The 24,180-nt window shown below is 45.8% G+C and overlaps 1 pseudogene; it reads right to left on the bottom strand.

The window, feature by feature from the left end:
• Positions 1-2,268: 2,268 nt before the first annotated feature.
• The window catches only part of LOC114796068 (regulating synaptic membrane exocytosis protein 1-like), a 56,891-nt pseudogene continuing 34,979 nt past the window's right edge, over positions 2,269-24,180 (bottom strand).

The raw sequence follows: 24,180 nt of genomic DNA, 5'->3' as shown, positions 1-24,180 counted from the left end.
AAGCAGTAATCAGAGCAAAGAACTAGAATATAAAACATGTTTTCATTATTTCACCATTTTTTGTTAAGTACGTAACTCCACATGTTTCATTCATAGTTTTGGTGCCTTCAGTGAGAATCTACCAACGTAAATGGTCACGGAAATAAAGATGTCATGATCCGGACCGGAGTTTTACGTTTGTCATGTGTAATGTTCCCTAATCGTTTTCAACTGTGCCTAATGTATAAAGCTGCCCTGTTCGTTTCTGTTCGCCATGGGGTCTTTGATATGTTCCATGTTCACCAATGTCTCGGATGTCTCCCCTGTCCTGTTCTTCACCCATTAACCCCGGTTTCGTGACATCGTGCGATTGCGTCCTTCTTCCTTGTCCAGTTTCGTCATCGTCTCCGTTTACCTGCCTCGTCATGCCATCATGGTTGTGACAAAAGAAAACACATTGAATGAGAAGGTGTGTCCAAACTTTTGGCCTGTACTGTATATGTATACATATTTGCATGAATAAATATAAATCTAACAGATCTGGCTCAGCTGGTAACTTGTAAGACACAGAAATAAAGTAACGTGGCAGAATTGTTGATTCCCTTTGCATCATTATACACACTTTCATCAGTGTGACCAAACAAAGAATATTTAAAAAAAGTTCATAGCATTGTAATAAAGGCCCATGATGGGGTAGTAGTTATTCCTTGCTCTCCCCATGTTGGCATGGGTTTCCTCGGCGTTCTCCGTTTTCCTCCCGCCGTCCAAAGGCACGTACACGTACGGCAAGTCTGGATTGTCTGTATATGTGAGTGCGTTAGTGAACGTGTGTGTGTGTGTGTGTGTGTGGGCCCTGCCCTTGTGGAGTTTTCTCCATATTTATGATTCCCCGCCCTGCACACAGCCTCTTCGGATTCTAACAGTCACTGCAGGCGCTGCCACACCGACCGGAGATGAAGGGTCTACAGCTACTATACTGCCAATAAATGTTATTTTTTGACTGAACGTGTCCCAGGTTTGCACCTCATGTAGTCTGATTGTTGATGTGGATGTAACGTTGTTTAAATGTTACATGTAGGCTCCGAACTTGAAGGGAACTTGAAGGGAAAAGGAGTTTATTACATTCTACATGCCCTTATGAAGCAAAACCTCCAATCAAAATGGTTTTTGCAGGCTACGATATAACTGTAAAAATGAGATGATGACGATGATGATATTGTGGCCAAGAAAGTCTGAAAGCAGCAGGCAGAAGGCGATGTGTCTTCCACACAATCTTTTTATTTGTAAATCATAAAAATGAACTCTCAAATATAAAACATACACATCTTTTTAGCCACATGTGTTGTACAAAGGAGAAATGTTGCAGTGAACACTTTCTATATGTTTCAGTGGAACACATGGATTGTAAACAATCAGTATTGTCGACTAATACTGACAAAGTAATGAAGTCAGTCTCAATGGACACCAAAAAGGAAATGGTTGTTAGAAAAAAAACGCCGCGGGTCGGGACTCTCTTTTTTATTTACTCTCTTTCTGAAACTGTCATATACGCGATCGGTTAAAGAAAACGGGATATATGAAAAATCAAATAAAAAGCAGTCCAATTTAGATTTTTGGCCTTTATTTTTTACATAAAGAATAAAAAAAAAAAAAGAACAAGAAAAGCAACAAAAAAAAGTGAAGGTGTCCCTTGGTGGCCTTGGCTCCGTTCAACGGACCTTGGGGACCTCGCGCGCGCTGACCGGGGGGGCTTTCGTAGGTACCAGGAAGCGAAAGTTACACTTCACGCCTGTGTGTCTCAGCGACACACTCTTCTTTTCAATATATTTCGACATATATCTCTCTCTCTGCCATCATTTCCATATAACCATAACTACAATTTATACACGCGTCCTTGCTCGCTTCTAGTCCCTCTGTAAAAAACATTAACGTTTGTCGGTGTTAAGAAGGGGGAGGGGCTTGTGTTTGCTTAGTACTACTGTACAGTAGAGCACTTGTTAAATCAAAAGGGATTTTAAAAAAATTGAGGAAGAAGGAATGAAACAGAAAGAATAAAAAAAACACCCCATAGGGCCTGAGCCTCCACACGAGGCCAGCGAGGGTGGGGCGCTGGACCTGGCCAAATGTCCACTTATGGAATGGATGGCTTCGGTTTATTGGTAATCAATTATATTAAGTACAAGCAAACTGTACAAGTACATGCAACACACAAGCTGGCCTACAGTATGTGGAACTAACACACGTTGTTTTTCGTCTCTTTTTGTGAGTTTTTTTTTTTTTTTTTTTTACTTTCTTTTTTTGGACTTTTTATTGGCTGTTTTATTGTCTTGTTTTAGAAATTGTGCATGCACCTTGGGACAGTTCCAACATCATGCTGCTCCCCTCCGAGGGCGAGGAGAGGGTGGCCGTTTTTTCTCATTTGTCTCCAAGACACGGCTCTCAGATTGCTGCCGCGTGTAGAGAAATGTGTGAGGGGAGTGTGTAGGAGTCATTAAAAAACAAGGATAATCGTTTGACCTCCTCGGTTTTTCAAAATGGGTTGTAATGATAAGCTGTTGTGCAACATAAACTGCTCTCGGATATTAAAAATGAAATTATAAAAATGAAATTAGACGTAGATTCAGCATTCAGAGGTCACTTCCTGAAACCAAATAAACCATGACTGGCTAAAGACGAGGCAAACAGAGGTGTCCATGGTGACTCATTCCGTGATGTCATAGCAACCGTTCGGAATGCTGAAGCTCAGCTTGATGATCAACATCTTTGATGATGGGTGTGCATAGAAAAAAAAAAAAAAAAAACGAGAAACGAAACGAAATGTCCGAATTGCTCAGGAGGCGTCTGGAGCTTCCGGGATCTGTTGCATGTTCCGTACCTTTTTTTTTGTCAGAGAACATGCTGTCACATTCCACAAGTGGGTGCCCATGTACAGCAAGAAGGCAGAGCAGTGGGAGGAAGCTGCTGTAAACAAACGTGTTAAGGTCAGCGTTCTCCGGGGGTCAGGGTCTATGAGCAGGCTCACCCTTTCCCTTTGACCCTTGAAACTATGACGCATGGCACTCCCTGGCCTGTGCCATGACTATGCTGAGTGGGACAGGGCAGTGGCTAACCGTAAGACCTAACCCCTGAACACGCCTTCAGTGCCCCACCCACCTCTTATGATCACTGACGCCGGGCAGCATCCCTTCTCCACGTGTGCGAAGGCATCACATTCCATGTGAAAGAAGCCAATAGTACAAAAAAGACGTGAAAGGAAGAGGAAGGGGTGGTGATTGTCAGACTCCAGCAAAGCTTTGATCGTGATCCTGTGGGTCGCTCTGTCCTTCCGGCTCGGATTTTTGCCACTGGCTCCTTGGTCCTGTTCGTGGTCCTCGTGGTCTCCTCTCCTACATTTGGTACTAGGATCGCATGCCCGGCGGTCCCGAAGAGCTATCAAGTGATGACTGGGAAGCACGACGAGTGAGGGGTGCTAACGTCGGGTCCACCAATGACGAAGGGGGAAAGAGTTTGTACCAGCCAATCACTGTGCTAGAGAGGTCCAGCTCCTCCAGTAGGATCTGTGCAACTCCCATGAAGCATTTGTGGTCCATTCGGCCGTAGTCACCCCAGACAATCACCTGAACAGAATGCATGTCTGAGTTCGAATTCGAACATTTACTCATTTCATCAGTAAATGAATCAGGATTGTGATTGGAAAACAAGGTGAAGCATTTTATTATACGTGCAACTACAGCAAGAACTGACCTGGAGAACTTTACCCTGCGGACTCTCGTCAAAAAGCAGCGATTGCTGGTATAATGGGTCGAGGGTTTTCCGTGCAATCTTGGTTTTCTTTTTGGCTTTGCACACCCCATTATCGAGTAAGTAGACCTTGACGTAGGGAGCTGTTTGGGGACAGACAGAGTTTATTTTAAACCCTTTTAATCACATTTCACAACTCGAGAAACTGGAAAACCCATGACCTGAACCCACGAAGGCCTCGAGGTAGACATGCTGAAAGACATATGCATGGGACAGAGTACCTGGGAGATTTTTGGATCCTGGTTTGGGTGTAAGGCCACGGGCCCTGATCACCTCAACCTCTAATTGACCTTTCTTATCCATCAGGCCAATCTGAACATCTCCTGAAGGACAGGAAGGCGAAAGAATTATGTGAGCATGATCATTAGCTGCATAGTTTAATAAAATGTCTGTGTAATACAAAGCTCACCCATGGCAGGCGTGGCCAGGGTTTGCCTCCCGACAAGCTGGCCAGGTCCAAGGCCATCCAGGAAGTCACTGAACTGGCTGTCGGCACCAAGCCTCATTCCTGAGAAGATCAGGCTGGAAAAGGAGAACAAGAACGTCTGATGGATGCCGTGTTCAACAATTGGGCACCAAAGTAAACAAGATGCAACTGACATACTAAAACAAACACGAGGCGAGATGTAAATGCTGGTCATGTGACGTTATTACAACAAAATATATCATTTAATATTTAAAAACGTGACTAAATATGGTTTACAAGATAAAAACGAGACAAAACGTGAAATGAGATGAGACATTATTTCCAATCATTTAATCGTGTTATTATACCGCGGTTTTTGTTTCCTGTATCTCCCATTCAGTCGCACGAATGACGTCACTACGCAACCGTGGCATTAATTAGACTTCAGGATTCTTCTGATACTTTAGCAGATGGTTGGGAGAAAATGACGAAGCGATCTTTGGGTGCACTTTCGTTACAATGAAGTGGAAAAGAAAACAGAATGTCGAGTATTCTTCAGTCTATAAGGTAGCAATAATATAATAATCAGATAACCTTGTTTTTATTATGAAATGACTTTTTTTTTTTTTTAAAAGACTAAATCTAGACTATAATATTCATGGATAATTATGACTAAAATAAGACTAAAACGCTCCAATGAAACTTGACTAGACTAAAATGAGTCTTGATGTGACTAAGACTAATATTGACCAAAATGACAGCTTGACGCAAAGACTAGACTAAAAGTAAAATTAAGACAGGCCACAAAAAAAAACTCGAGTTGCCACATTACCCACCCAGTGTCCCGCCGAATTTAATTTAACATGAACTATACCACAGAAAATTTTACAAAGACTACTCGTGAAAAAATGAATGTGGGCGAGGCAGGCATAACAATTAAGGCCACAAAAGCCGATGACGCCCTGCCCTTCCTCATATTCCAGGCAGCTGTACCAGCAAGGCCTAGGTATCTGAAACATGTCCTCTTCTCCTCTGTAACACAATCAACATTCCCTTTGAAGCCAGCAACCTTTCCATGATCTCACCGCTTCAGGAATGTCAGCGGAATGTGCCAGCCGTTGTCACGTATGAGAAGATGGGCGCATTCGCATTTATTCACCGCTCGGAACCCCCGAAAGATCTGAACCTCCAGTGCCCGTTCCATGAAGGAGCTGTCTACGGTTCTGACTGCTCTTTTTTTTTTTTGCTTCCCCTGGTAGGCGCTGGCGTGTTCGGTTCTGTGTCAATACAGCCACAAGGAGGCCGCCTTTTCACTCACTTCCCCTCGGAGCTGTAGCTGTTCATGCTGCCATCTGTGGGCTCGCGACTGGACTGCCGCGCCATGGCGTTGCGCGGGAACTCCACCGCCATGCCCGTCCCTGACTGCGCTGGATCTGGCTCCCCTTCGTCTTCTTATTGACGGCCTCTGGAGCGGTGAAAAGAACAATATAAATGTATTGATATCGTAGTAAGGACAGAAAACAAAAAGCCATTCAAATGAGCAACATTTTAGCTACACTGATGTTAAGGGGTAGGGTAAGGATTAAAAAAACCTTGTTTTAAATAGTATTTACACATTTATAAACCACATTTATAGTTTTTCCCTGCTCGCCTAAATTTTTCGAATAATTTTTTACATTTAAAAATGGTTGTGAATGGTAGGTTGGTGAATACAGGCCATTGTTGGGCCCATGAATAAGCTCCTTGACACCTCCCAATGCTTCAGTGCATGGTGTGAGACGGTCCATCATGCTCTTTGACCCCAGCCTCCTCTGGCATTCGCAAAAAAGCAAATCGGTGTTCGGCATTAATGCAAATAAAACGACTTATTCTAACAATCAAAGCAGGCTACTCTACCCATCAGTCTCCAGGTGTCCTTCACCTCATCGTACAGCGGCGTAGTATCAAGCCACAAAGACACAGCACCGCAGGGCCATGATATCCTGCCTGTTTTCCTGGCTGGAAATGACTACAATGGACCTTCGGCTGCAGGCCAGCAGAGACGGTTAAAAAGGCCCAGCTCTCAATCTGATTTATCACCCGAAGGGCCTTTTAAGATATTATCTAGGGGTTTGGCAGCGAGTAAAGCCAAAAACTTTTTAAAAATCCATTTATTAAAATATAAATAGGCTCATCTTAAAATATGGGATTTTAAAAGATATCAGATCCAGCTTCAAAGCACTCATCTACATTACATATGATTAGTGTCCAGAGATGATCTCTGCATGACAGGCTCCAACTTTGCCAAGGCCAACAAGAACCTGCTGTCTCTGCTTACCATCTACAGTATCAGCTTGGAGAGAGGGAGGCTTTTTACATTCGCTTAAAACAAAAGGGCTCATTTACTCCCTGGAAAATAAATACAAAATGTTCCAAATCTCTAACGTACCACCCTTGAAAATATTCTAATTAGGCTCGCCTTTCATACAGCCATTTTTAAATGATAGATGATTGTATAACAGATATTGATATGAAGCCAATGACAGATGTCTCATCCATGACACTGCAGTCAGGTGGCCTATATTTTGGTTCCCTTGATAGCATCTTGAGCCCCAAACAGAAAGTTTTAATTGCTTTATATATCCAGCTTTACCTACTGCCGGGGTTTATCGTCACTGAAAATGGCGGCTGATTGCGTGACAAGTTAAGGTGACCTGCCTGTCTGGCCGAGCTGCGAGGTGCTCCGGCTGCGTCGGGACGGAAGGCCCACGATGGCGACCACCCGAGCGCTCAGACTGGAGCGACGCTTCTTCCCGCCGCCTCCCAGCGATCCCAGAGCCGTGTCCGACTGGCTGCCATCTGTGCGCTCCAGAGTGTAGATCTCGCCGCTCACACTTGTGCTCTTCAGCATGCTACGGCTTGAGGGACGTATCTGACGACTGAGGGACAATCTTGTCAAGGAGGAGCGCTCTTTTTTGTCATGTCCTCAAGTAGTGTTGTTTTAGTCAACGAAATTTTTGACAAAATATCTTCGTCAACAAACATTTATGACAACACGTAAATGGTGGTCATGTGACAATAACTACAACAAAACGTCATATAAACAACATATCATGTAATATTATTGACGAATAAAAACAAGACTAAATGTGGGTTACGAAATAAAATTTTGATGAAACAAGACAATGCATTATGTCCTCTCATTTAATTGCGTTATTATTATTTTATGCAGTATTTCTATTTCCTGTGTTTCCCATCCGGGTGGGAATTGATGTCACTTCCACAATTCCCGTTCGTGCATAATTTAAATTTCAGAATGCTTGTGGTCGGTCAAAGACATGGTGGCAGATTATCAGATGGCTGGGAGAAAAAGACAAAGTGACCTTTAAATGGACATTTTTTTTTTTACAATTAAGTGAAAAAGAAAACGGAATGTGTGGTCGAAAAAAATGGGGAGAAATGCGGACACTGGAATGGATGTAGAGTATTCTTGAGTCTATAAGGTAACAGCAATGTAATAATAAGGTAAGCTTGTTTTTAAGATAACCTTTAATTGTTTCATGGCTTTTCAAGTTTTTCTCTATTCTAGTAGGTACTTGTACTATATTGGCTTGGTTAAATAAATTGCATTACTAAAAAAAGAGACTAAAATATATTTTTCAACCTGACTAAAATTGTGATTAAAATGAGACTAGAATGCTGAAACTTGGCTTGACTAAAACGAGCCTAGACACGATTAAGACCAATAAAAACTAAAATGGCAGCTTGACACAAAGAGTAGACTAAATCTAAATCTAAAAGGTGAACTATTTTCAAATTTTCAGGATTTACATAAATCAATCGAACAAGAAGAATCTATATCTTGCACAAGCGAACAAAGCCCACGCTTTGTGGAGTTGCTCATCTAAAAAATACGTCCCTTGTCTAAAGAGGAATAGCCGAGGTTTGGAATGGGGATTGTCTTGTTGAATTCATATAGATGTTATCAGGTACAGGGGAAAGGTCAGTGCCAGGTCTGCCATGATTTTTTTTTTTTTTGGGGGGGGGGGGGTCACTACAACAGGGTCAACTAAATGACCCCTGACCTTTACCTCAGGTGTACATCATCAGAGTGCCTTCTCGGCTGCTCTTCCTCGGTTCCGTTCAACCCCCACGTTATCCTCCTCTCCTTCCTCTCACTCTCACAGCCTTCTAGTGACTTAGATCTGCATGTTTCCGGCACGTGAAGTGCATGCAATGTTCACAAAGTATTGACAAAAATGGAGACATGCAAAAAGAAGCAATGGATAGTGAAAAAGAAAAAAAGATTAACAAACAAACTGAAAACTAAAACTGATGACGCAATAAGAGTGTAGAAGAGAAATAAAGAAAGGAGGATGGGGGCGGGACTCGCACCTGATTCTGCCCCTTGGCCGTTCTGACTGGATGGACATATAGCTGGTGCTGCTGATCCGAGAGGCACTGCTGGCTCGAGAGATGGCTGACACGTCACTGACGTCACTGTCTGAGGACTTGTGAGACACGTTTTCAGAGCTCCGCCGCTGCTCCTTGTACAGCTGCAGGGTCAATCACAGCAGAGCGAGGCTTGAAACAACATGGCGGCCCCGGAAGCCCGGTTCCAGCAGAGTGACGGATGGAACAAAAATGAAGCGTGGCCACCGCCGGCCCACGGAACAGAGCATAAATCACTAAATTGTTTTAGAGACACTCGGCAGTGAAAGTGCAGGGGGTGAGAGGTCACCTCGCGTTTGTTCTTGGACGACCGCTCTTGCTCCTGGCTGTTACCGGGAGGGGGCCGGAGTTCTGCAGGGATGAACCTTCATCGGCAACCAAGCTCTGTCGTCTCCAGCAAGGGCTGCAAACAGAGAACAAGCGGCAGATGACAAAGTGAGAAGTGAGAAAGTGAAGTGATTGTCACATACGATACACAGCAGCACAGCACACGGTGCACACAGTGAAATTTGTCCTCTGCATTTAAACTGTCACCCTCGGTGAGCAGTTGGGCAGCCATGACAGGCGCCCGGGGAGCAGTGTGTGGGGACGGTGCTTTGCTCGGTGACACCTCGGGATCTGAACCGGCAACCTTCTGATTACGGGGCCGCTTCCTTAACCGCTAGGCCACCTGTGAGTTGAGGCACGGACGCCTGAACCAGGCCTTTCTCTGGCGTTCGAGGCGTTCGGACCGAACTTCAAAGCGTCCACACGGGGGATCAGAGGACTGTATGTTGGGATGGTGTCAAATAAACACACCGACGTGGCATCAATTTCTGCTGAAATCCAGATGAACACTAAACAGCATCGAGTGGACGGCAGTGAAATGGCAGCTAGACGGCGCGGCAGAAATGCCCGTTCGGCGCTGTACTCAGATCAGGCCGCAACAGTCACTACTGGCACTACGTTTTAACCAGAACTACATTTACATTTACATTTACGGCATTTATCAGACGCCGTTATCCAGAGCGACTTACAACCAGTAGTTACAGGGACAGTCCCCCCTGGAGACACTCAGGGTTAAGTGTCTTGCTCAGGACACAATGGTAGTAAGTGGGATTTGAACCTGGGTCTTCTGGTTCATAGCGAGTGTGTTACCCTAGGCTAATACCACCACGACTCACATGCAACGTCGTTATGACGTTAATATCGATTTGTTCAATGCAGAATCCCACGTCGCGATGCGGCGACTACGAGATTAAACGCCCCTACTTTAGTTGCCAAGTGGGTAACACACCTGCCCATTGAGCAGACAACCACAAAGTCCCAGGTTCAAACCCCACTTACTACCATTGTGTCCCTGAGCAAGACACTTGACCCCGATTCCCTGTCACTACCGGCTGTAAGGGCATCTGATAATGAATGCCGCGATGCACACCGTCGCTGTACGTTTTGCGTGTTTTACTGCGTACTTGACTTTTCACTTGTGCCCCCGACTCACACACAATGTGTTAGGAACCAGAGGGAGAAGCCCAGGCTGAGGCTCACCTTGTTCTATGCTGCTGCTTTTGGCAGGAACGTGTGGCAGCTGCCTGCCCCTGCGTGCTGCCGCGGGGGTCCCCGCAGACGACGGGTACGAAGGCCCGGGGTGTGGATGCGTTCTGCAGGCGGCGAGAGACAAATGAACCGCGTTAACAGATCGACTTACCTTTATTAATTACACACATATTGTATAGTCATGACGAGTCAACACAGAGGAACATTTGGGAAAAGCTTATAGTCCTACACACACCAGCAGAGGGAACAAGACAGTCACCGCGGAGCACGGTTGCTGCGAGGGGTGCGGTTAGGTATCAGTCGGAGAGGAGCGTATTGAAAGAGCAGACACGGCCTACTGGGAGCGGGCGGGTAATCGCCACCGCAGCGACGGCTTGGAAAGGGGAGCGGGTTGAGCGTGGGGTCGGCACCTGTCCAGATGGGGCGAGCCTGGGACGGGCCCCCCAGGGACCGCCTTGCCCAGCGGGGGCAGGGCCACCAGTTTCCGTCTAGAGCCTCTCAAGATAGAGGTCGGCTGTATTCTGGAGGCCATAAATGACAGCGGCGTGCGGGAAAAGACAGCAACAACAAGCGTTGTAAGTCGCTCTGGATACGGGCGTCTGATAAATGCTGTAAATGCTGACAGGCTGGTAATAGCCTGTGAACCAGAAGACCCAGGTTCAAACCCCACTTACTACCATCGGGTCCCTGAGCAAGACACTTAACCCTGAGTGTCTCCAGGGGGGGACTGTCCCTGTAACTACTGATTGTAAGTCGCTCTGGATACGGGCGCCTTGTAAATGCTGTAAATGAGTAAAAGAATTAACGGGTTCCGATTCGTCTGGTTTACCAAACAAGTTCCTAGTAATGACACATTTACGGCCTCAAGCTTCCGGTGGGCTTTCGGTAAACTCCACCGTCAAGTACCACACATGTCCATGTGGTCCCACGAGGCCAGTATGTGCGATGGGTGCTAATGAGCAGGCAGCTATTTTTGGACCGTTTTCTCGGCCGCAAGCTGGGGCCTGAACTTACTGCGTTTACAGCTCTCCTGCGCCGACTGCTTAAATCCGACCGCCGTCCTCGTCCCAGTATGCATGCATGGGAGGGAAGGCGGTTTCTCCACTGACTTGCACGAATTCCACAACCTTACTTCTCTGTGCTTTTTCAACCCGATGAGAGAGTTTATCCAGATAATTTCAATAATTTGATTTTCTCACGTAAATACACTAAATAGTTTCGTGACTAGTATTGACTTTTTTAAATTAAAAGAATCTTGACAGAATGATCAAACATTAAAAGTTCCAGTAGTAATGCAGTAAACAGATGAGAAGATGTCATGGAGAAATATGGACGGAGGACACTTTAGAGGACACTTTAGAATGCAGAGCCATTTTTGTTTTTTATATCAAATGATAAATGGTCACTAGTATTTTCTGAATACTTTCATTACCAACCAGTAATTGACGAGCGGTGGTCAGTAAACTCTCAGTCGCGCTCTCACTGAAGCTCTCATTTCTAAAGTGTGTCCAGTAGGTCATTGGGGCGACATGGAGGATCTCCTTACCTGTCACTGTCAGAGAATTTCTTGCCAGGTTTCTGACAGCCAGGCTTGTCCAGAGATCTTGGCTGCCTATGTCGTGGAACGTGAGCGACATAAGAAACAAATTTTAAAGAACAAAAAAACAAAAAGGGCGGCAGAGTGATGAGAACGATGCGGCAAAAACTCTATTGTTCTGGTGCTTCCAGAAATTGCGTGGCCGCACACCAGAACATCGTTTTTTTTTCCAAACGTGTGCATTTGAAAATAAAAATAAAAATCCTACATGTTGCAGATGCACAATGAGCTGAAGGAACAGCCCGCTTTACTGTATATACCTCCGGACCCCCGGCTTTGCGCTCAGATGGTTTACTGTCTCCTGAGCGGGAAAAATAGGCTCCGCCATCCAGCTGCTCAATTCAACCGGGCCAGTGACACGGGAGTGAATGGGGAGAGGAGACAGGACAAAGACACACAGATGTGGATGGTTACGCCACACAGAAGGATTCACTATGGGGTGAAGTCAAGTTTTCACGGCGGTCGCTACAGTTCTATCGTTGCATTAAGCTGGAATTGGGAGGCGCGGCACGGGCAAGAAGGCGGCGAACCAGACGACAGACAACAGACTCGGCTCTTGCGTAACAGGAGTGCGTGTACGGCTCAGGGTGAGTGTTAGTAGCGCGCCTCCTCGTTCGGAGTCAGTGGCAGGGCATTGCACACCGAAACGAGTCCTCGGGATGAAGGATGTAAAAAAACCCCAAAAAGGTGCACCCGACAGCAGGCCTGCAAGAACGGGGAAATAAGAAGGCGGACGCGCACACCACATCGGAAAAGGGGAAATGTGAAGAGCACACAGCAGGAGCTACACGGAGCGTCTACGGAATACAGAATGGTCTGGGGAAGAACGTTATTTTGCGACAGCAGGGAGGGTCTAGGAAGCGTCTCTGCAGTTTAGGTCGAAGCGAACAACAAAGCACACGAGAGTTAGATAGATCTAGAAGCAGGGACAGCTACATCAGCTACACGTCACAGTGTCACCAAGGGCTTGGGATGGGGTTGGGATGGGGCAACAGAGGCGGAGACCTTGGGGAGGGGAAGTGATACCTGTCATCCTCAGGGGAGGCGTGTTGGATTAATATCCGGGGGCTGGAGGGTCTGGTGCGGGGCAGAGACTGAGTTGTCCTGGGCGTGGCGTGGGGTGGGCGCACCAGCAGTGCCCCCGTAGGGAAGACCAGAGAGAGACAGGGAAGGGAGGATGGTGAGTGGAGTGGATGAGCTCTGATGGGGTGGGGGGGGGTCAAAGAAAAATCTCTCGGATTTCCCAACCGTAAAAAACTACCACAACTGTCCAATGCAGACAACTTCAATGCACCCATTTTTAAAGACGTATGAGTCACTGTGGACACACGTTGCATTACACTAAATGTGCTAAAACAGCTAAACACACAAACATTTCATGAAAATAAAAATGCATGCATTTGGTTCATGATTCTTTACTGTGGCGATGCTGGTCAGTGCATCATGGGAAATCTGGTGCTAGACCTGGTGCATTTAGTGACTCACTTTCAGCACATGAACTACCAACAGGAACCAAGCAGCGCGGGTACCTTTCTCTCTCAGGGAAGAGGACTTAGTGTCTGGCCTCAGACAGTTGGTACTAGCACTCCTAACCCTGTCAAGAGACGGCTGCAGACCACTAGCGCCACAACATCCCGTCCAATGGAGGCAGAGAACAGTGGGAAAAGGAAGGAAAGAAACCAAAAGAGTACAAAAACAACATAAATCATCATGTTAGATCAAAAAGTTGGACAGGTATATCTCAACATGGTGATTAAGAGGATGAGACAGGTTGACTGGAATGCTTTTTTTTGGGGACAGGCTGCACCACTGCAAGAGAATGGACTCTCTTACCCAAACGAGATCTGGTCAGTGAACCTGAGCACGCGGTTTGTGGCGGTGCTACGAGTGGCCGTGATGCCATTCAGTCTCAGACGGGACTTGCTTTTTGCACATGCAGGGAGTGTAGAACTACACACATATACACACACACACACACACCACACACCACACATGCAAAAAGAACCATGCAAACGGTAACATTTTACAGCTCAAACATTTAATATAACTGAACCAATTAAAGTGTGATGCTCTTGATCTAGGCTACTGGCACCAACGTAAAGAAATAGGGCACTATTTTCAAAATGGCGCCAAGCACAGGGCCTGTTCGCGAGTGCAAGATGTTTATGTAAATCCTTGATAGATTTCTGAATATTTAATATGTAAATCCTTTTGTAACCCTTTTGTTTTGTTGGTGTGAATACAATCTTTAATTACATTTTTTCTCCTAATTTTAGTCTAGTTCAAAATGGGAGGAGCCAGATGACTGGCAACTCTCACACACATTACTTCCTTATTCTGGATTATTTAAACCAACACCGCAGTGATTCCTTCTTCTTTTATCCATTTATTTTTTGCAAATCCTGACTAGTGGACTAGCGACACGCTTACCGTGGAGCGCCAGTTAGAAAATTCCTAGTAATAATAGTGACAGGTTTGGGATGGAGTGGGTACTGTGTGCAAGGTCACTCTATTTAAAGACATGGCAGACATGTTTGCAATAGAGTCGTTCACTTCTAATAATTATCAGTGTGTAAGAGAAAGGTGCAGCCAAATGATCTGAAAACTCTAACGGCACTGTTTATAACCATACCTAGGATTTGGTTGCATAACAGCTCAGGATACCAGTCAGGGTCAGACTATGGTCGGTGGAGTGTTCGATATGGATAAAAAATGTACAGGTGGGCACTGGGGTCATTTCTCACAGTGCCACTGCGCTCTTACCTGTAAAACTCTTTATGAATGCCATTGACTAAACAGAAGGCATCTTAGGTGGGAGGGTGCTACTGTGCCTAGACCGAGTCCTGGTCACGGGTGTGCGGTGTGCATGCATGCAGGGGAGAGAACATAAAAGTTGCCAAGCGAACAGATACACATACAAACCACTAAGCAAGCAAAGCAAACGTGTACTCGGCAAGTGGCCTAAATGGATTCACAGCCATTAAAAAATCCAGCCACAGAGACCCATTACTGCCCGAAATGAATTACATTGCATATATGGCAAGCATAAAAGCTATAGCCAAAGCAACAGTGTCATAATAATTTCACATTTTCTGCATGTAAGTATGCTTTTTTTGCTGGCATTAGTGAGCTATTAGAAATATTAATACCATCTGCCTTTCTAACCATGTCCCCTCTCATTTTCAGGAAGTTATGTAAGTGAATCTAACCGTAAAACCCCATTCACGGTTATTTCCTTAAAATAACTTAACATTATTTGCAGCATTTCTCTCATAAATCACTAGCCACAAAAGTGGTTTTGGCGATGTTGCCTATGCTGCCTGTTAAGCACATGAAGGTGTGAAAATGTTTTAATTATGTACACTAATCTGGCAAATTGGATTTATTACCATAAGCATTTCAAAGCAGCATCAGCGAATAACCTTGAAGACATTAACACATTATTATTGTGTTTTTTCCCCTGCTTTATAGTTTTTTCCTTCCCGCAATAAGTGCATTTCCTTCGCACTGTTGGCTGGTTCACTGACAGAATCCTCCATGGTCCCGCCCCCAAACTGTCAAAATCACCCACGTGTCAAAGTGTCTGTGCAAAGAACATTTGGGGAGGAAAATTCCCTGCTGGGAAAAGTCTGCACGGTGCCGGTGCCTGATTTTAGACCAGCACGACCAGCATAAAAGTGGATTTATCTGGTACAATCCATATGTAAAACTGGTCAAGCTCGCTGCTCTATCGGCTTAATGAATCGGGTCGTGCCGTTCCTTTTACCACGATAAAACACACACACGCGAAGATTTAACCTCGAAAGGGGAGGAAACGAGGAATGTGACACCGTTGTGGAGCCACACGAAGCCAGTTTGCCTGACCATGTTAGGTGCAGCGATTCCAGGCCAGCGTTGCGTGAAGTGCTGCGGCCTGCGGCTCCCGGCCGCGCATCATATTTATGAGAATGGGTTCAATGAAGTCAATCTGGCACAATAACACTTGAGCGCGCCACGATTGTTATTTGGACACCGACTAAACCGTGTCCTTTTACAGGAGGCCGGCAGGGCGCCACCAGCCAGTGGAAAGTTCCACTGGCCAGGAGTCATGTCTGATGGGCGCTGATGGACGACGGCGCGGCCTCCGGACTTTGTAAGCACTCGGAGGAAGGGGCCCCAGGGAATATGGAAAGAACACGATGCCGGCCCATGCATCACCCGCACAAATTCGACCTGACGAGAGCGGCCCGAGAATCGGGAGAGCTAAACAGAGCAGAGGCCGTGTAAACATCTTGGGGCGGCGAAGAGAGCCGCACTTCATCACGACTCGCTTCGCGCTGCAAAAAGCAGGTGCTAGTGAATGGCGCGCGGCGTTGACTCAGGGACGGTCCTGGGCCTGGCGGTTTTACCTTCTGTTGTGCAGGCACTCGGCGCTCCGACCTCGCATTGAGCTCTGCATCGGCACGCCCTCCCTGTAATTACCACGGTGATGGACGGGATGTGAGGAGACAGACCCAGACCACAGAAAGAACATCAACGGAAACATGAAGCAAGTAAATGAGTAATTTGACATTCAGTCACTGCTCTAGATGTGAGTCTCTCTTTTCAGGGCATTCGTTCATCGACTAAATTTATATATCAGGAAATGTGACCCAGCCATAGACCTAGAAATCAGTCTACATCTACACTTGCCTTTCTGAAACCAGTTATTTATAGTTTGCCATTAAATATATTTTTTTCATGGATTTTCCTTATCCATGAAAGATGAAAATAATTTTCAATGGGTAACAAAGATTTCAGAAATTTAAAATGTTAAAATTCAATGTAGATTATACAACTAGCTCTAGATAGATTGGTGGATTGATAAATGCTGGTCGCTTTGGATAAAAGCGTCTGCCAGGTAAAGTAAAGTAAAGTTAAGTAAAGTGAACTGGTGAGAAGGTCCTAACTGTCCTTGTTCTCCTGTAATAATGAAACAGCAATGGCGGCCGCGCCACCTTGCAGAAATACACACAGTATTGTTCCAGATAATATCAGTGAAATGCGACTAACCAGAAGAATCCAGGTTTTTAGTATATTTTCACGGGGTTGCTAAATCCTAGAAACAAAAACGTTTGTATTTATTACATATTTTACACATCCATATTTTGGAGTTTGTGCAGTCAATGGCACACGCTGCTATTTCTTTTTAACACACCCCTTCCAACTAATTGGCCAATTGCACAGCCTTAAGAGCGTGCATATCATGAACGCTGGGCCTTGAGTCTACTGCACCTACTGCACCAACTTCTTTAGCCATGTAGCAATAAAAATATACTAAAAACCTGGATCATTCTGGTTAGTCACAATTCACTGCAATTCTTTTGAACGATACTGTACAATCATAGTCCGATCATATGTTCCTAAAAGGAAGATTAGGGGGGAAACATCGATCTGAATGCAGACCGAACATCCGGTTTACCTCTCATCCAGGTACTCTCGCTCCGGCTGCCCGCGGCCGTGGTCGCTGTAACGGGTGGGGGATCGAGAGCGGCGCCCATGCTGCGTCTCATCCAGGCTCCTGCCGGGCCGGGGGACAGAGAGCGGGCGACAGGGTGAGACACCGTGTCCCGTTTGCTCGGGTAAAGCGTGCGCGGCGAGCGGGCGCCCTACCTCTGCGAGGGCACATTGGGCGGTCGGGAGCGCGCCCGGCCCTGCTCCTCTCTGTGAGGGGACACCGAGCGGGACCGGTGGTGGGGGGACCGCGGCGACTCCGGGACCTCCAGGGTGGTGGACCTGTCCCTCTCTCGCTCTCTTTCTCGCTCCCGCACTCGGCCTTCTACAGCTGCACGCGAACACACACACAGAGGACACGGTGAACACCACGCTCGTCCACTCACCACCTTCCATGCCACTGCTGTGGGTGTCTGGGGATCTACTCATGCCGGTGAGACTAGGAGGAAGACAACCGGCTTCTTCTTCTTCGTCATAAACACATCCAAATAAGAAGAAAGAATGGAGCATTAAAATCCACTCCATTCATATTCTAAAATTCTTTTTGACACTATTATTGCAGTTCTCAATGCTGCTTGTTCTGTTTCCTTTTTATCAAGCTGTTATTAACAGAGACAATTGCATTTCTTTTTCTTTTTTCTTTGCGCAATTTACATATAATGGCTGGTCTGTTGGCCAAGTGGCTGAATTGATCTTACAGATATTTTAAACACACAGTCAAGAGGTCACTAAATAACAGTACATCTTGATCACAAATATTAAGAAATGATATTATCTTATCTGTTGTTATCTGTTAATAGGCAGACTGCACATACAGTGCAGTGTTTCTCAACTGTAATTTTAGGTGATTTCTTTCATTCTCAGTGGTAATATAGTGAAAAGAACTAAACTGATGCCAGGCCTGGCACAACAAAATCAACCAGCATATGGCCAGTCAAGGGTCAACGCTGCTTTCAAGCAGAAATGAAAAGAGTTCTCATTTCATTCTCAGTGAAACGGCTTCCCTGTAGCTTCTTAATGATGCGTTTGCTTTAGGGAAAAAAAGCGATGAAGAAGAAGAAGAAGAAGAAGAAAGGCGTTGTCGTTCGCCAAACATTTGATTTGTACCATGCAAACTGAAAAGAGTCTCTTCTCGTTCTCCGTTCCACGTCTCATGCACCAGGGAGTGTGTGCATGGTGGAATTTATGCTACCGACTCCCGAGGGCTGCGTTGGGACCGCGGCTTAGAGCCTCAGATGCCACCACTGGCTTTAGGGCAGTCAATACTTTAACACGGATTCTTTTTTTTTTACGCATTTCAGGTTTATTCCAATATCTAATTCTGGCTTGTACAATATTAAGATCGAAGCTATGCAGTTCGGCAGCTGAGGGCTCACAGGTCCGTTCTCCAGGACGACAGCAGCACCGCGACGTGAGGTGCTGTGTCTCCGCCCCCTTTCTGACTCCGCAGACATCTCTACAGCAGGAAACACAACGTCACTTCACTCACACCCCCCACCCACCTGTGGCCACTACGCCAATACCATCATCAAAATCTGTTTCTGTGACGCGCTGTGACCCTGTATGGTGATGGACACACACAGACAATAAAAACAAGACACACATTTACATGGCAAGAGCCGATGATTGACAGAATACAGATCAAGACAGAAATGTTTCTCTTGTCACACACACACACACACACACACACACACACACAGAGAGAAATAAAGTATGCTCTCACACACACACAGAGAGAGAATTGACAGAAATATACACAAATTCACAATTTTGTCAGTGTTCCAGTGGCAACAAATCAAGTTCATCCATCAGTGAGCTGCATAATCCTGGAATAAGATATTCAGCCATCATACATCATACATATTTCCAAAAGTTCCTGGACAGTTTGGTGGCCTCTAGCTATGCACTTACGTTGAAGCTTTTTGCCGGGTGTTTCGGGCTGCGCGTGCCTCCGAGGCAGGTACGGCGAGGGGTGGGGCAGTGGAATGGAAGACACATCATGGGTCTGGAGTTTATACCAGTGGGGTTTATCGTCCAGCAAGGCAGTCTCCAGCTCAATCAGGATCTACGCAGCACAGGAGCATGTTGGGAATTAAACTTAACACCTTATGGTGACTCCATCATACCTGTCACGTTATCTGCTGTCATAATCAATATACCTGAAATATGAACCATATTAACCTACACCTACCTAGTGTTGTTTTTAAAATTTTTGATGACATATTGTAGTTAAGGAATCTTTATGACATAAATGCTGGTCATGTGACAATAACTATAACAAAATATATCATGTAATAATGTTGACGAATAAAAACAAGACTAAATGTGGTTTACAAGATGTTATTTATCTATTCTACTATGTTGACTGGGTTAAATAGAATTGCATTACTAAAAAGACTAAAAATACTATTTTCATTGACTAAAACTAGACTAAAATTCATTGATAATTCAGACTAAAATGAGACTAAAATGCTCCGACTATACTAAATGAGTCTGGACGTGACTAAGACTAAAAAAAACTAAAACGACAGCTTGAAGCAAAGACTAGAGGTCACTAAATAACGTAAAATTAAGACAGAACAACTATACACCCACCTCTCCTAGGAAGTCGCTCGCCTCCTCCTGAACCCTGGGCTGGTCCCACACCGTGATCTCCAGCATTCGCTCTCTGAAGTCCCGCCGGTGCACGTGACAGTACTGGAAAGTCTGGTTCCACTTTGGTTCCAGACTCTTCTTCACCGTTTTTGTTCGCCGTTTGCTCTTATCGCTGAGTAGGAAGCCGGACCACACACACACACACACACACTTTATATAACAACATTCACATGCATATACTGACCTATTATAGGATGACATGAAGGTGAAGTGCAGGCCTACCTGCGGTCAGGCAGGAAGTACATTTTCACGTAAGGGTTTCTGGGTCGTCCATCGAGCCTTGGTGGCAGGTCGGTGGCCTGGAGAACGTTGACTATCAACTGGTGTCCTGCTTTATCGTACCACATCTTCACCTGCAGAAAAAAAGCATAGTCACCCTGGAACCAAACCAAACAGAAGAGAATTCGTGGCATTGCAAGAATGTAGTCACACACCGAGAGCTGCCCAGGCAGAGTTTGAGGGGCGTCTCTCAAGGCGCCAGGGCTGGTGGGGGATAGGACAGATATTGAAGGCCGCTCCATCTTCTGTGACTCAAAGGAGCTTGAACCTGCTGGAGAATGCAAAATCAAAGGATGGGACGTTATCTTCAGTTGCTAGAGGCTCACGTGCATTTCCACGCAACCTGTGTGATACTTACTAGATTCTAATGGCGGATGCGATGTTTCTGGAATTCTCGGTATATCGCTGAAAACAGCACAAAAGACAAGAGCCTCGATGGTTCAGCACAGGGCATTTGCTGCGCAGAGGCATGACATATTTCTGTTCTCTTACCCAATTGGCCTCGAAACCACCAGTTCCACTTGTGGCTCTGATTGGGAATCCAGAATTATGTTGTAAACTTCTTTGTTGGTGGCTCCTGGCAACGACTTCCCATTCCACTGAAGCACCTCATCCCCTAGAAAGAAAAAATAAAAGCCATTTAACACGTTCAGTGCAGCATCCAGCTCCAACAAACATCAAAAATCAAAGCACTTCTCCATCTCCATGAAAAGGGCCTCAGAGCTAATGTCACATTCGAGCAATAAAAAGAGATGTGTTACTCAAACCAGGGTTTACGCAAACCCGGCGTGAAAGAACCCAGACTCGCCTGCTCGGAGATGGCCCACGACGTCTGCCAGGCTGCCCTTCTTAACTTTGGTGATGAAAGCCCCGAGTCTTCCTGTTTCCGTGATCTTTCCACCAACCACCTGCTCTCGCGCAGAACACACGGCCGGATCAATTCACTACGAAACGAATTCATTTAAAAACAGGTCTTGATGGCTTCAACATTCAAAAAATTTATATATATTTTTACATGATGTACACACTTCTTGTCATGATCCGGTCCAGAAGGGTTTACTCCGGGTCCGGGATCCGGACCAGAGTTTCATGTTGGTCCTGTGTAATGTTTCCTGATCGTGTCCACCTGTGTCTGATTGTATAAAGCTGCCCTGTTCGTGTCTCGTGTTACATGTTACTGGACGTCTCTCGGGTCCTCTTCATCATGTATTCGTGACGTCACCCCTGTTTCGTGACGTTGTGCGTATGCGTCCTTCTACACCGTCATGTCCAGCCATCATTCCAGATCATCTGCCTCACCATGTCATGATGGGTTATGATGATGGGTCATGTTGTTATGATGCAATACTTTTTCTTACACTCACACTATTACACTGACTGCACTATGCAGCCATGTAAAGATGTATATTTCTTACTTTGCCGATCTGTCTGAAAGCACCGTTTGTCCTGTTTGTGTTGGATGTACAATACCAGTAAATGTACAATCATCACCGCTTGCTCATTAGATGCTAATTAACGTGGGTAAACGATAAGAGAGTGTTCAGCATGAACCTTCAGGACTGGTGGAAACAGTCTTTGTTGTCTAACGTAAGGTTAGAAATGCTGACTGATTTTGGAGAGATGCAAAACTTTTTGCTTTGTTAGTTTTTTTTTTCTATATTACATAACCTCATGTGTGTTATTTCATGCATCCAAACTTTTGACTGGTAGCGTAACACTTTTTTTGGTCCAGGAAGATAGTATTTTGTCTCGGCACTGACTGCTGTCATGTATTCATGTAATACGAAGCTCTACTTGACTTGCCTAGACATGATATATGAGGACATTTTACTTTTAATTTAGGCACAAATGTTCCGTTAGGAAGCACCCCGAAAAACAGAGTGAGTGACAGCATGGGCCTGACCTTTAGGCCGAGCAGCGCTCCAGCCTCCTTGGGCATGGCTGTTCTCTTGCTCAGGATGATTCGGCCGATTAAATGATCACCTTCCTTGGAGGGCTGCCATGTAACCGGATGCTGAGGAGAACAAGGCTGCGATTTAATCCCATCAGAGAGCGGAGCTTTTCATTACAGCTAACCCTTCACCCCACCCTTAACATGCACACACGCACAGACACAACGGAGAAAAAATATATATAAAAATTCTTAACGAAAAAGCTCTTCAACACTCACATGCCACACAGTGGGGTCCAGCGGATAACACTCCCAGTCACCTACAGCGGGAGGAACAAACGCAGTTATGAGTTCGGGACAAAGCAGAGCGTAGCTGGGGACCTGTCGTCTGTTTACCGGCGCTGCCCCGACCACCACACCGGCGGAGCGTGAGGCAGCTTCCGGCTCTGGCTCCTGTGTTTAGGTCCCGGGAGAAACGTAAAGGTAAACAGCAAGCTGTATACGGTCCAGCACACGCAGGAGTGTGCCAGGCCGATGGGTGCACGCGACGTGACGGAATTATTCACACTATGAAATTATTCCCAAATTATCCAATGAGGGAATCATGGAGTCATGGTGTCATTTGATTTCCAGGAAAATGCACACAGAATTGACTACCAACCACACATGTGTTCTAAAAATGAACACAACAACACTAAAACCGGGCAATTTCTTTAAACGTCCTTCCTTGTAAAGCGGGATGAGCGGCCACAGGCCTGACGAGAAGCCGTTCATGTCCTGCCCCACCCCGCCTGCCTGGCCATTGAGCAGGAGCTGCTTGTGCAGGTCCAACGCCGAGCTAAAAAAGGAATCCCTGCTCAGCCAGGCCCGCTGCTGCTCAAAGCCCCGGAGCCCCAGAGCGGCAGCGACTGGACGGCCTGATTTACAGCCGACAGAGGGGTGGATGGAAGTGAAGGGCGCTCGCTGAACATCTAAAAGACCACGTCGCTTATGGCGAACGCCACTAAATCAGCGATCTGACAGTTCCGATCTTCGAGCGGGGCGCGTTGTTGAAAGTCGATTGTACCGGGAGATTTCCCAGACGTTGAGCACATTGAAGGACGTCCATCGAACGAGTACGTGGCACACGGTCATAGGCAGGCAGTTCATTACCTACAATATGGTAAAAAAAAATGCTTTTCTAACGCGCCCCAGTTTAAACTATCACAAAATCCAATTCTAACCCTACAGCACTGTGCAAAAAGCCTCCAGCCAACCCCCATTTCTTTTGCCCGTAAAACGAGACCACGTCTGCAGAGATTTATTGCATACGGTATAAAGCAGCGGTTCCCTACCGTAAAGCCCCCCCCCCTGCCTGTGTCCAAGGTAAGCCAGGTGCCCCCCAAACCCAGTTTCTTCCCTCATACACACAATAAAATAACACAATGATTAATTACAAACCTTTATTTGCACAGTTGCGGGTTTTTTACTTATTCTCCATGTTTTACACTGCGGGCCATATACAGTACATATCAGACAGTTTGCTCCGTGGTGCATTTAAATAAATGCATAAAGCCCGGCCACAAGCGCTAGCCTAAACGGGAACGGAAATGTGCGGGTTTAAAACACAATCAGCGGAGGCCGGCCTCCGTTTCGCATCCGTATGTTGCCCTCCTCACTCAAAAATTGCACCGCGTTTAATAAAACAAATTTTCAAGATGTGAAACACTTTCACCAATCACCGAAAACAAATTTACGAGCAGCGAGCCCCACTAAACTGATAGAGATTGAATACGAACCCGACCTGGGTCACCATTTATGGATCTGGTCTATATGACATACAGGATTATAGGGATTTCATGCAATTAATGTTTTGTTAACCTCTGCGACCCCTGACCCCCCAGTACGACGTATAGAGATCTAGTTTAAGTCTGATGAGCGTTCATCTTGCTGTTTTGGTAAATTTGCAACGTTGGTAACTGCACCGGTTTTATCTACTGGCTGACACAGGGCCTCCATCGTGTTTTATAGGTGGGTGACCTCCTCCGTCCAGCCCAGCAACGGTCTGAATGATCTGAAATTGCATGTGGTTAAAAAGCCCGTGCGGAAAAGAAAGAGAAAGAGTAAAATGTGGTTATTTCCTCCCGTACGTCC

This window comes from Denticeps clupeoides, chromosome 8 (assembly GCF_900700375.1).
Source record: "Denticeps clupeoides chromosome 8, fDenClu1.1, whole genome shotgun sequence".
NCBI lineage: Eukaryota > Metazoa > Chordata > Actinopteri > Clupeiformes > Denticipitidae > Denticeps > Denticeps clupeoides.
Note: the sequence above shows the minus strand (reverse complement) of the source record. Positions and strands in the feature narration are given on the sequence as shown.